Here is an 11,679-nt window from a genome sequence, read left to right as displayed (position 1 = left end):
TTCTTGTTTTATGTAGAGCTTCAGTCGTTCAACAGTCCGGGGTCTCCACTGTCATATTTTACGCTTCATAATGCGCCACAAATTTTCGATGGGAAACACATCTGGACTGCAGGCGGGCCAGGAAAGTACCCGCACTCTTTTAATACGAAGCCACGCTGTTGTAACATATGGCTTGGCATTGTTTTGCTGAAATAAGCAGGGGTGTCCATGATAACGTTGCTTGGATGACAACATATGTTGCTCCAAAACCTGTATGGACCATTCAGCATTAATGGTGCCTCCACAGATGTGTAAGTTACCCATGTCTTGGGCACTAATACACCCCCATATCATCACAGATGCTGACTTTTGAACTTTGCACCTATAACAATCCGGATGGTTATTTTCCTCTGTGTTCCAGAGGACACCACGTCCACAGTTTCCAAATATAATTTAAAATATGGGCTCGTCAGACCACACAACACTTTACCACTTTGCATCAGTCCATCTTAGGTGAGCTCGGGCCCAGAGAAGCCGGCGGCGTTCTTTGGTGTTGTTTATAAATGGCTTTCGCTTCGCATAGTAGAGTTTTAACTTGCACTTACAGATGTAAGGACCAACTGTAGTTACTGACAGTGGTTTTATGAAGTGTTCCTGAGCCCATGTGGTGAGATCCTTTACACGCTGATGTCGGTTTTTGATGCAGTACTGCCTGAGGGATCAAAGGTCGGTAATATCATCGTTTACGTGCAGTGATTTCTCCAGAGTCTCTGAACCTATTGATGATTTTACGGACCGTAGATGGTAATATCCCTAAATTCCTTGCAATAGCTCGTTGAGAAATGTTCTTTTAAAACTGTTCGACGATTTGCTTACAAAGTGGTGACCCTCACCCCATCCTTGTTTGTGAATTACTTAGCATTTCATGGAAGCTGATTTTATACCCAATCATGGCACCCACTTGTTCCAAATTAGCCTGCACACCTGTGGGATGTTCCAAATAAGAGTTTGATGAGCATTCCTCAACTTTATCAGTATTCATTTCCACCTTTCCCAACTTCTTTGTCACACGTTGCTGGCATCAAATTCTAAAGTTAATGATTATTTGCAAAAAAAAAAAAAATGGTTATCAGTTTTAACTTCCAATATATGTTGTCTTTGTAGCATATTCAATTGAATATGGGTTGAAAATTATTTGTAAATCATTGTATTCCGTTTCTATTTACATCTAACACAATTTCCCAACTCATATGAAAACGGGGTTTGCACATAATGTTTCAAGAAAGGGTTCAAGTTTAGGATAAGATTTGTGTTATTAATCCCACAATGGGGAATTTACGTTGTTGCAGTGCAAGTTTTTACAAGTGAAATGAAGTTAAGAGCTTCAGTAGATTCGGCAAGGGTTTGAATCTCATCCTCATCGGGCTTCAGGGGTTCTTAACTTTCTTGCTTCAGAGCACATTTTTTTCGTCCTCTACTGTAGTTGTGCAGGTTTAGGCTTACGCTTGGGTAAAACAATTTCAGACAATGATTTTATTCATGATGAAATGCCTCCAGCAAAATATCTTTTGGAGAACCACTACCTCTCACATGCAAAGCAAGTGCCCCGTATGTTGAAATCATGGACCGCCACACGACTCATGACCTAGATCTTCCCTATGATCAGTGTAACAACATTTAAAGACTAACAACTGTTTGAAATTCTGTTTCCTAACTGTCCTAAAATACCCACAGGTATTGTTCAACTCCTCTATTAGTACATAAGGGGTCCAATATATAGCTAAAAAAATGTTTTCAAGCTTGGGTTGAGGTTTGGTCTTTTATGTAAGAGTTACAAGCTCGGGCTGGCGTTCATTAAAACAATTTTAGACTACGACTCCATTGTGTTGTACACGCAGGGGTTGGAATCCCATCCTCATCGGGCTTTACTGTTTACTGTTTATGTTTGGGTTTCAAGTTAAGGCTCATGTTTTTTTTTTTAAATCCAGACTGCTGATCCATTGTGTAATACAAATATCATCTTTAGCCAACATGAAAAGTTTGAGAATAATAATAAACCTCTCCGTACTGTGATGAGGTGGCCGATAGGTTAAGGCAGTGGTTCTCAACCTTTTTTAAGTGATGTACCCCCTGTGAACATTTTTTTTAATTCAAGTACCCCCTAATCAGAGCAAAGCCTTTTTGGTTGAAAAAAAGAGACAAAGAAGTAAAATACAGCCCTATGTCAACAGCGCTCCCGTCCAAAGGCAAAGCCTAATAACTCACTTCTAGCTGATTTTGAGAAAACAAAGGAAAACCAATCTATCTTGATGCTGTCTTACAAAGATTTACAAAGTCATCAAACGTATAGATGTTTTCCTGAGCTTTCATTTTCTTGCCGATTGAGCCATGGATAGAATCTGCACTCATGAACGTGTGCCCTTTCTCCAGATATTTTATCACAATCTCGGGTGGGCCCCATTCTGCGTTTGCACATTGAGCAAGAGCCGTGTACAGCGTCCAGTTTTTATTTTGACCTCCACAGTTATCTGCACAAAAGAGTATGCAAGGGGAAGAATCAAGAACAATACATTTAATGAAGGTGCTTGCACCGTCCTGGGCCAATCTTCCAAATATCCCCTCGTGCCATAATATCACATAATCAGGTTGACCGTCGGCCCCCATTCGTGCAAATGTCTCATTAAAGACAATAAGGCGACTGACAGAGAAGCTCCGATTGGTCCCTTGAGATACTAGGTTTTTCCTGTTGTATCTATGCGGTTATGTGGTAGTTGCTAGGTCCTGCCATGAACGTTACAGCTTACTTACGGAACAAATTACAATATCGCATACACCTATGTAAAGCATATCACCTAGCAACTCCAAAATTATTATCAGCTCAGTTTTGACCAAAATTGAGTTACTGGGTTTTGCCTTTGGACGGGAGAGCTCCTGATTTATTAAATTGTATAACAGTGCAAAATATTGCTCATTTGTAGTGGTCTTTCTTGAACTATTTGGAAAAAAAAGATATAATAATGACTAAAAACTTGAAAAATAAACAACTGATTTAATTATAAATAAAGATTTCTACACATAGAAGTAATCATCAACTTAAAGTACCATCTTTGGGGATTGTAATAGAGATCCATCTGGATTCATCAACTTAATTCTAAAAAAAATTTCACAAAAAAAGAAATCTTTAACATCAATATTTATGGAACATGTCCACAAAAAAATCTAGCTGTCACCACTGAATATTGCATTGTCGTATTTTATTTTCACAGTTTATGGACTTACATTCATATTTTGTTGAAGTATTATTCAATAAATATATTTATAAAGGATTTTTTAACTGTTGCTATTTTTAGAATATTTTTTTAAAAATCTCACGTATCCCTTGGCATACCTTCAAATACCCCCAGGAGTGCACATACCCCCATTTGAGAACCACTGGGTTAAGGCGATGGACTGCTAAATCATTGTGTTCTGCACGCGTGGGTTCAAATCCCATCCTCAATGGGCTTTCTTACCTTTCTTGCTGTCAGGCAAATGTGTTTGTTCATAAGATTTAGGGTTTACACTTAACTATAATTAATTTAAATCAATAACAGAGCAGCATCTTCTCATCCGTGGCTCACTATAGCAACAACGCCAGAAACGTGTCCTGTGAAAAACCGTCCGACCGGAACTTACTGAAGTTCTGTGGGTAAAATATGTAAACCCACAACACTGTTAGTTTTTAGCGCTTCCATAGTAAGGTTAGTGACGGATATAAGTTGTAACTTTACGCTACTTTATAATAGAAATGGCAACAATGGATGATGAATGTCCCATAACAAGAAGGTACAGAAAAAGAAGAAGCTTATTGACATGGACTACAGTGGCGGACTTGCACACCTTTTTCGGACTTATGCAGATCCCAAATACACATCAGCAGGTATTAGAAGTTAAGAAAAGTTGGTTTTGTATACTATTGCTAAAAAAAACACAAAATGATATGTCTGCTATTAGTTGCCATTTTGCGGTCCAGAGACACACACTATGATAATAATACTTGTATGCAGCTTCAGCAAACATGAAGTGGACTTAAATGAGAGATGAGGTGGCCGAGAGGTTAAGGCGATGGACTGCTAATCCATTGTGTTCTACACGTGTGGGTTCGAATCCCATCCTCATCGGTTTTTACTCTTTCCCAAATTACTTGCTATCGAACAAATGTGTTAACTTCTCTGGTTGTTCATAAGATTTAGGGTTTAAAATACTTAAGTTTCTAACTAAGGTTGCGTTTTTAAGATGAACCTCGGCTTTATTATTAATTTCTCCATGATGAAAAGGCTAAAAAAAATATCATTAGGAGAATGCATCCATACCACATGCATACCGTTACCTCTCTTACGCAAAGCAAGGTGCTTACAATTTGAGCTAATTCCCCTTGTTGAAATTATAGGCCGTCACCTGATTTGTGAAATAAACCTTCCTTAAGAGAAACATAACATTAAGCACACCAGATGTATTTAAAATTCAGTTTCCTAAATGTCTTAATATATCACAATTAATTGTTAACTCCTGTGATGAGGTGGCGACTTGTCCAGGGTGTACACCACGTTCCGCCCGATTGTAGCTGAGATAGACAACAGCGCCCCTAGCGACCCCAAAAGGGAATATGTGGTATACAATGGATGGATGGATGGATTTATTCAAAATTCAGTTTTCTAAATTTCTTAAAATATCACAATTAATTGTTAACTCCTGTGATGAGGTGGTGACTTTTCCAGGCTTTACCCCGCCTTCCGCCCGATTGTAGCTGAGATAGGCTCCAGCGCCTCCTGCGACCCCGAAGGGAATAAGCGGTAGAAAATGGATGGATGGATTGTTACCTTTTCTATTAGAACATAAGGGGTTTAAATAATTAGGTTTAAACTATGGTTGGCATCACATTGGTTTGGTTTCAAGCTCGGGCTCAGGTTTAGTAAAACACCACATAATATGTCTACTATGAGGTGCCATTGTGCGGTCCTCATACACACACACCATAGTAATACTTGTATGCATCTTTAGCCAAGACGGAAGGTTTGAGAATAATAAAAAAAAACAATGGTATGTGATGAGGTGGCCGAGAGGTTAAGGCGATGGACTGCTAATCCATTGTGTTCTAAACGTCTGGGTTCGAATCTCGGACTTCCGGGGTGCTTAACTTTCTTGCAACAGAGCACATTTGTTAACTCCTCTACTGAATTTATACAGGTTTAAGATAGTGCTTGGGTTTATTGGAACAATTTCAGACCATGACTTTTTTCATGATGAAATGCCTCCAGGAAAATATAATTTATCTGTACCACTCCCTCTCACATGCCAAGCAAGTGCTCTGTCATTTGAGCTATTTCCCCATGTATGTACCGCCACGGGGCAGCACGGTGGAAGAGAGGGGTTAGTGCGTCTGCCTCACAATATGAAGGTCCTGAATAGTCCTGGGTTCAATCCCAGCCTTAGGATCTTTCTGTGTGGAGTTTGCGTGTTCTCCCTGTGACTGTGTGGGTTCCCTCCGGGTATTCCAGCCTCCTCCCACTTCCAAAGACATGCACCTGGGTATAGGTTGATTGGCAAATGGTTGTAGTTGTATAGCGCTTTTCTGCGCCTTTTTAAGGAGCCCAAAGCGCTTTGAGAGTATTTCCAGATTGACCCATTCACACACATTCACACACTGATGGCGGGAGCTGCCGTGCAAGGCGCTAACCAGGACCTATCAGGAGCAAGGGTGAAGTGTCTTGCCCAAGGACACAACAGACGTGACTAGGACAATATTAGGTGGGGATTGAACCAGTAACCCTCAGATTGCAGACACGGCCACTCTCCCAACTTCGCCATGCCGTCCCAACACCAAATTGGCCCTGGTGTGTGAATGTGAGTGTGAATGTCTGTGTGTGTCTGTCTATCTGTGTTGGCCCTGCGATGAGGTGGCGACTTGTCCAGGCTGTAGTCCGCCTTCTGCCTGATTGTAGCTGAGATAGGTACCAGCGCCCCCCGCCACCCCAAAGGGAATAAGTGGTAGAAAATGAATGGATGGATGGATGGATGGATGGACCGTCACATGGTTTCGTGACGTAGACCTTCCCTATGATCAGCGTTGATAAGCCTCCAGCATTGTTTAAAATTCTGTTTTCTAACTTTCCTAAAATAGAACCACTATTTGCCAACTCCTCTATTTGTATAAAGTTAGGGTTTCAACATTAGTTTACACACAATGGTTTAAGCTCGGGTGTTGGTTGTGACTAACGATTTCTCGCTAGTTTTCAGGTTTCATATTAGAGTTTCAAGTTACGATAATTTTGTGTTTCATATTTGGGTTACAGGCTATGACTCGTGTTTATTTCAACAATCTCACACCATGCTTTTTTCAGGAGGAAAAGCCTGCAGAAAAATTTAATTTGACGAACGAAGGCATCGATCCCGCTTGCTCTCTCATGCACAGCTAGTGGAATAAGGTGGCGTGTGCGCGATATTTGGTGAACAGTGTTGCATGTTCATACCAAACAACACAGATACAGAAGGTAGACTGACCAAAGCACTGGAAGGCCTGCGCACCCTCAGTGGTAAAATGAAAGAGCACTCCGGAATAGATACATCCATGTGGGATGGATGTTGGATGTGTCCAGCAAATACAAGTCCTTGGTATCATCAATTCTAGTATCTATGGCTGTGTTTGCAGCAATACTGACGTTGTGTGGATGTTGTTGCATTACTTCAATCAATCAATCAATGTTTACTTATATAGCCCTAAATCACTAGTGTCTCAAAGGGCTGCACAAACCACCACGACATCCTCGGTAGGAGAACTCACACCCAGTGGGACATTGGTGACAATAATGACCCAGTGGGACGTCGGTGACAATGATGACTATGAGAACCTTAGAGAGGAGGAAAGCAATGGATGTCGAGCGGATCTACCACAGCGATTAGCGCAGCAGATAATAAAACTGTTTGGATGCACCTTCTGGCGGACGCCAAGAAAGATGAATCTGATGACGAGGATACCTACCTGGACGGTGTTCCTGATCTGTTTCCAGACCCTTGTGGAGAAAATTATGTTGAACTCCGAGTGTAAGCATAACTTGGCCCTAGGGAAATGAACTATTAACTGAAAATTGCAAGAAGACGTTATAAGGGATAAGAGGTTTCTGGGGAAGTTATGTGATAAACAGGAGGGGAATGTTCGAATAAGTATGTTTAAGTTATCACACAACTTTAGTAGGCTTAAAGTCTGTTGCTATAGTTATTAGCTATGGTGCTCAGGTTAAACGTTTGTGTCTGTGCAAGGATGAAACTTCTAGTCTGAGGGGTAGCCTCAGCCGCAGATGTTATCTTTGTTTTAGCCCGCTAACAGCCAAGGACATCAAGGACCTCAACGCATATAAGACGACAGCACGCAGACGAAGCAGAGATACGGCAAAATCACAAGGCCCCCAGCACATTCAGTCACGTATTGTGCGTACTGGAACTGCTTTGCATGATATAGTAACGTATTGTGCGTACTGGACCTGCCTTGCATGATATATGTGACCACTCCTTTTAGATGCGGCCTCAGTCATGTTGACTGGGGAAATCTTGAATAAATAGAGGGATGCGGGAGCTGTACCTTAGAGCATAGGGCGAGACTGTGACTAAGTGTGCAGCTCCATGCGTTATCCACATGTGCTAAATTGAACTCTGTCTCTGCATGGTTCCTTGCTTCTTGTCTGTTTAATAGATGTCGTCAGTGTTTGAACCTGACAATATATGGGTTAGGGTTTCAACCTAAGTTTATTAACAATGTTTCAAGCTCGTGTTGAAGTTGTGACTAACAATTTCAAGCTAGGTTTCAGGTTTTATGTTAGAGTTTCAAGTTACGATCATTTTGTGTTTCATATTTGGGTTACAGGCTATGATTCGTGTTTATTCCAACAATCTCAAGCCATGCTTTTTACAGTTGGCAAAGCCTCCAGAAAAGCATTATTTGACGAATGAAGGAATCTATCCCGCTCGCTCTCTCATGAAAAGCAGGCATGTGTACCATCCATCCATCCATCCGTCTTCTTCTGCTTATCCGAGGTCGGGTCGCGAGGGTAGCAGCCTAAGCAGGGAAGCCCAGACTTCCCTCTCCCCAGCCACTTCGTCTAGCTCTTCCCGGGGGATCCCGAGGCTTTCCCATGCCAGACGGGAGACATAGTCTTTCCAACGTGTCCTGGGTCTTCCCCTTGCCCTCCTACCGGTTGGACGTGCCCTAAACACCTCCCTCGGGAGGCAATCGGGTGGCATCCTGACCAGATGCCCAAACCACCTCATCTGGCTCCTCTCGATGTGGAGGAGCAGCGGCTTTACTTTGAGCTCCTCCCGGATGACAGAGCTTCTCACCCTATCTCTAAGGGAGAGCCCCGCCACACGGCGGAGGAAACTCATTTCGGCCGCTTGTACCTGTGATCTTATCCTTTTGGTCATGACCCAAAGCTCATGACCATAGGTGAGGATGGGAGCGTAGATCGACCGGTAAATTGAGAGCTTTGCTTTCCGGCTCAGCTCCTTCTTCACCACAACTGATCGGTACAACGTCCGCATTACTGAAGACGCCGCACCGATCCGCCTGTCGATCTCACGATCCACTCTTCCCCCACTTGTGAACAAGACTCCTAGGTACTTGAACTCCTCCACTTGGGGCAGGGTCTCCTCCCCAACCCGGTGATGGCACTCCACCCTTTTCCGGGAGAGAACCATGGACTCGGATTTGGAGGTGCTGATTCTCATTCCGGCCGCTTAACATTCGGCTGCGAAGCTATCCAGTGAGAGCTGAAGATCCCGGCCAGATGATGCCATCAGGACCACATCATCTGCAAAAAGCAGAGACCTAATCCCGCGGTCACCAAACCGGAACCCCTCAACGCCTTGACTGCGCCTAGAAATTATTTCCATAAAAGTTATGAACAGAATCGGTGACATTGGGCAGCCTTGGCGGAGTCCAACCCTCACTGGAAACATGTCCGACTTACTGGCGGCAATGCGGACCAAGCTCTGACACTGATCATACAGGGAGCGGACTGCCACAATAAGACAGTCCGATACCCCATACTCTCTGAGCACTCCCCACAAGACTTTCCAAGGGACACGGTTGAATGCTTTCTCCAAGTCCACAAAGCACATGTAGACTGGTTGGGCAAACTCCCATGCACCCTCAAGAACCCTGCCGAGAGTATAGAGCTGGTCCACAGTTCCACAGTGTACCATTTCAGCTAATTCCCATGTTAAACCTATGAGCCGTCATGTGGTTTGTGAAAACTATTAAAGTGTCATGTTTGGCCTACATGAAGTATTGGAGTATAATAATACAATTACATGTGCAAAATGATAAGAGGTTAATTTGGTGGACTGCTTATCATGCATGGGTTCTAATCCCGTCCTCATTGGGCTTTACTGTTTCCTAACTTTCTTGCTATCGGACACATGTATTAAATTCTCTCTTTGTTCATTTGATTTAGGGTTTAGACTTAACTTAAATCAATAACGTTGCAGCATCTACTCATCCGTGGCTCAGTAAAGCAACAACAACGCCAGAAATGTGTCCCGTGGAAAGCTGTTCGACCGGAACTCTCTCATAACTAAACTTCCGTGGGTGAAGTATGTAAACCCACTACACTGGTAGTATTTAGTGCTTCCATAGTGAGGTTAGTGACATAAATAAGTAAGAACTTTATTCCGCTTTGTAATAAAAATGGCAACAGCGGACGATGAATGTCCCATAACAAGAAGATAGAGAAAAATAAGAAGTGTATCGACTACTGTGTCGACACAGACTACAATGGCGGATCTGCGCACATTTGCAGGACTTATGCAGATCCCAAATACACATCAGCAAATGCAAGATGGTAAGACAAGTTGGTTTTGCATAATATTGCGAAACAAAACACCAGAAAATATGTTTATTATTAGGTGCCATTATGCTGTCCTTATACACACACCATAAAAATACTTGTATGCATCTTTAGCCAACACGAAGGGTTGGAGAATAATAAAAAAAAACTATTTTATTGTGATGAAGTGGCCGAGAGGTTAAGGTGATGGACTGTTAATCCATTGTGTTCAAGCTCGGGTTGACGTTTTGCCTTTATGTAAGAGTTACAAGGTAGGGCTGGCGTTCATTAAAACAGTTTCAGACTACTAATCTATTGTGTTGTACACGCAGGGGTCCCATCCTCATCGGGCTTTACCGTTTACTGTTTATGTTTAGGTTTCAAGGTAATGCTCATGTTTATTTAAAGCCATTGTGTATTCCAAATATCATCTTTAGCCAACATGAAAAGTTTGAGAATAATAATAAACCTCTCCATATTGTAATGATGTGGCAGATAGGTTAAGGCAACGGACTACTAAATCATTGTGTGCTGCACGTGGGGATTAGAAATCCATCCTCATCGGGCTTTCTTTCTGTCAGGCAACATTGTTAACTTCTCAGTTTGTTCATAAGTTTTAGGTTTTAGACTTGACTTAAATCAATAACGGAGCAGCATCTTCTCATCCGTGGCTCACTATAGCAAAAACGCCAGAAATGTGTCCTTTGAAAAACTGTCCGACTGGAACTTACTGCAGTTCAGTGGGTGAAATATGTAAACCCACCACACTGGTAGTTTTTAGCGCTTCCATAGTAAGGTTAGTGACGGATATAAGTTGTAACTTTATGCTACTTAATAATAGAAATGGTAACAATGGATGATGAATGTCCCATAACAAGAAGGTACAGAAAAAGAAGAAGCTTATTGACGTGGACTACAATGGCGGACGTGCACACCTTTTTCGGACTTATGCAGATCCCAAATACACATCAGCAGGTATTAAAAGTTAAGGAAAGTTGGTTTTGCATAATATTGCTAAAAACCCACAAAATTATATGTCTGCTATTAGCTGCAATTTTGCGGTCCGTAGACACACACTATGATAATAATACTTGTATACAGGTTCAGCAAACATGAAGGGCAGAGAAATGGGAGATGAGGTGGCCGAGAGGTTAAGGCGGTGGACTGCTAATCCATTGTGTTCTACACGCGTGGGTTCGAATCCCATCCTCATCGGTTTTTACTCTTTCCAAACGTTTTTGCTATCGAACAAATGTATCAACTTCAATCAATCAATCAATCAATGTTTATTTATATAGCCCCAAATCACAAATGTCTCAAAGGACTGCACAAATCATTACGACTACAACATCCTCGGAAGAACCCACAAAAGGCAAGGAAAACTCACACCCAGTGGGCAGGGAGAATTCACATCCAGTGGGACGCCAGTGACAATGCTGACTATGAGAAACCTTGGAGAGGACCTCAGAGGTGGGAACCCCCCCCTCTAGGGGACCGAAAGCAATGGATGTCGAGCGGGTCTAACATGATACTGTGAAAGTTCAATCCATAGTGGCTCCAACACAGCCGCGAGAATTCAGTTCAAGCGGATCCAAGACAGCAGCGAGAGTCCCGTCCACAGGAGACCATCTCAAGCGGAGGCGGATCAGCAGCGTAGAGATGTCCCCAACCGATACAGGCGAGCGGTCCATCCTGGGTCCCGACGAGCGGTCCATCTTGGGTCTCGACTCTGGACAGCCAGTACTTCATCCATGGTCATCCGACCGGACCCCCTCCACAAGGGAGAGTGGGACATAGAAGAAAAAGAAAAGAAACGGCAGATCAACTGGTCTAAAAAGGGAGT

At 42.6% G+C, this 11,679-nt stretch overlaps 2 non-coding genes across 2 annotated transcripts; both read left to right on the top strand.

Annotated features, from left to right (window-relative positions):
• The first annotated feature begins 4,057 nt into the window (after positions 1-4,057).
• On the top strand, positions 4,058-4,139 carry trnas-gcu (transfer RNA serine (anticodon GCU)). Its single transcript has one exon. It is a non-coding gene; the product is annotated as a tRNA-Ser (tRNA).
• Positions 4,140-10,969: 6,830 nt separating this feature from the next.
• Positions 10,970-11,051, top strand: trnas-gcu (transfer RNA serine (anticodon GCU)). The gene has a single exon. It is a non-coding gene; the product is annotated as a tRNA-Ser (tRNA).
• Positions 11,052-11,679: the final 628 nt, after the last annotated feature.

The sequence above is a fragment of the Nerophis ophidion genome, linkage group LG03 (genome assembly GCF_033978795.1).
Source record: "Nerophis ophidion isolate RoL-2023_Sa linkage group LG03, RoL_Noph_v1.0, whole genome shotgun sequence".
NCBI lineage: Eukaryota > Metazoa > Chordata > Actinopteri > Syngnathiformes > Syngnathidae > Nerophis > Nerophis ophidion.
Note: the sequence above shows the minus strand (reverse complement) of the source record. Positions and strands in the feature narration are given on the sequence as shown.